We start from the raw sequence: 2,478 nt of genomic DNA, 5'->3' as shown, positions 1-2,478 counted from the left end.
GTTTTCTCCTCCAGACTGTTTATCCAGCCTATCTTATCTAGATAGATCTGTAGAGATAATAATATGCACCAAAAGCAAGGCATAGCAAGACAAAGCGATGAATGAGAACACAGCGATGACACAAAAAAGAAAACCAATGACCCATGAAAGAATACATTAATTAAGAAAAAAAAGAAAAAGAAAAAAATTTTTAAAGAAAGAAAAACTTGTAAATAGATCAAGGTCTGATTTTTGACCTCTAGGCATGTCCTCTAGTCATGTCCAATGGGGCGCCACACTCTGGCCCTGGATCTGTCCTTTGTACTCCCTCCAGAGCTCCCTGCTCTGCTCTACCCCCTGCCCCCCTTCCTCTGCCGCATGCCTTTCCGGGATAGACCGGACACTGAGTCTCTGTCCCGACACTGAGCGTTGTCCCCCGTAGGGCCCTGGGTCAGAGACAGGAGGCTTTATCGTTCTTGTCGGAGCCCTGGTGGTGTAGTGCTTACATGTTGGGCTGCTAACTGCAAGGTCAGCAGTTTGAAACCACCTGCAGCTCTGAAGAAGAAGGATGAGGCTCTCTGCTTCCATAAAGAGCTGCAGCCTTGCCCCTGTTCTGGAGCAGGACCATCTACAGCCATGGCTGGATTGGGGGCTGCTTTTAGGCATCTGGGTGCTGTCTATGGAGCCGGGCCCTTAGGCATGTCCTCCTACGGGGCACACGGGGCCCAGTCCCGGGATACCTACGGAAAGGAGCTCTTTGAAAAGGCCAACAAACACCACTTCTTACACAGCCTGGCCCTATTAGCCGTGTCCGGGATTGCTACTCCCACTGGAACTGCCTCTTAGGCGGAGACTGTGAGTGGAGACCCCAGCATCCAGTGAGTCGCCCCTGTGGGAGGGAGCCCACTCATTTTGGGGCTTTGAACTCTTTTAGAGTTAATATCTGAGTAAAAAAAAATTGTGTAGAGTTGGGACAAAGAGAGAGAGAGAAAAAAAAAGAGTTACAGTCTTGTGACCCCACAGGGGCAGTTCTACCCTGTCCTATAGGGTTGAGGTGAGTCAGCATTGACTCTGTGGCAGTGCGTTTGGTTTTTGGTGGCTGGGCTTTGGGGCAGGGAGCAAAGCTGACCTGCTGCAGGAGGTGACCAGGGACAACCCCCTAGGGCTTGGCCTCCACCCCATAGAACAAGGCCAGTTCAAAAAGGCCACCCCTTCAAGCAGCACATCCAGAAGAGAAATAAATCAAGGGGGGAAAGCGTCAGGAGGCCCAACCCCCAAAGCCGCGGGATTTCCCCCTCCCACTCTGTGGTCTCCCAGGGGGAGTTACCCTCTCTGGATCCTGGACTGGGGCCAATGAAGAACCTTGGGGCACATTCTTGGCAGGGGGGTGGCAGGGGGAGGGAGGAGCGAGGCAGGCAGCCTTTGGGGAACATGGGGTGTGGTTGTAGTTGGGTGTGATGAAATCGACATGGATATGTTCATTCAACACCAAGTCCTTGGCGAAGGTGGGCCGTCATAGCTAACTCGAACTCCGTGTCGCATTTGGCCCCTCGGCCTAAACAGAAGATTAGAGAAATAGTCTCTCTGCTCCTAATTCAGCTCTTCCCCAGAGCAATCACCCTGCTGACTTCTTCTACCTTGCGGTTGGCTAGTTTTACAATTTTGCCTTCTACAAAGCTCAAGATTTCTTCTCTCCCTCCTTCTCTCCCCCTCTTCCCTTATCTCCATGACTCTCTCTCTCTGCCCGCCCCGCTGACACACACACGTAAAGACACAGACTACTAAGGTTTGGATCGCTGCTGTGTGGCTTTGGAGAAGTAACATAACCTCTCTGATCCTCAGTTTCTCTCACTAAAAAGAGAATCATAAGTATACCCACTTAGAAGTTTAGTATGAGGATTCAATGGATTTGTGTCTATCAGTGGGATATCTGGTGGTGTCTGGAGGCATCTGTGGTGGTCACCACTGGGGGTACTGGGATAAGGGGCAACTGGTGGGCAGGGTGCCACTAAATGCCTGGCAGCGCACAGGGCAAAAGACATCTGGCCCTGAATGACGATAGTGCCAGAAGTTGAGAAGCCTGACGCATATCCGGCTCTGGAAGAGGGCCCCGTGCATGAAACACGGACTAACATTAGTGACATTGGTATTTTCAGCTCTGTTTTCTTTTTCACCTGCATGGGGCCTGTAGTGCCCCAGCCTTTCTCCAAGCTGAGAGGAGGCAGGTCCCAACCTGGCTGAGGAGGGAGGGGAGAGCGAGGAGGCCTTTCACTCCAAAAAAGCTGGGGTCTCAGAAAATGGGTGATGGTTTGTCACGATGACTCTGGCTCTCTGTCTGCCTTCCCAGGGCAGGGGGACCCCTCTTCCCCGTGAGCACCACATACACTGACCACCAGTACCAGCATGGGCCTACAGGGGGCACTAGCAAAGCGCACAGCCTTGTACCCCAAGGGCTGGAGATTCTGGTTGTCTTGTTCGCTGTCAGATGGCCTATGGCCA

General features: G+C 52.1%; 1 pseudogene; it reads left to right on the top strand.

Annotated features, from left to right (window-relative positions):
• Nucleotides 1–615: 615 nt before the first annotated feature.
• On the top strand, nucleotides 616–903 carry LOC115867984 (annotated as a pseudogene).
• The last annotated feature ends 1,575 nt before the right edge of the window (nucleotides 904–2,478 follow it).

The sequence above is a fragment of the Echinops telfairi genome, unplaced genomic scaffold, assembly GCF_000313985.2.
Source record: "Echinops telfairi isolate 266 unplaced genomic scaffold, ASM31398v2 ScPeMD7_5;HRSCAF=22, whole genome shotgun sequence".
Lineage (NCBI taxonomy): Eukaryota > Metazoa > Chordata > Mammalia > Afrosoricida > Tenrecidae > Echinops > Echinops telfairi.
The sequence above is the reverse complement of the archived record's forward strand: the minus strand, read 5'-3'. Positions and strand labels throughout refer to the sequence as shown.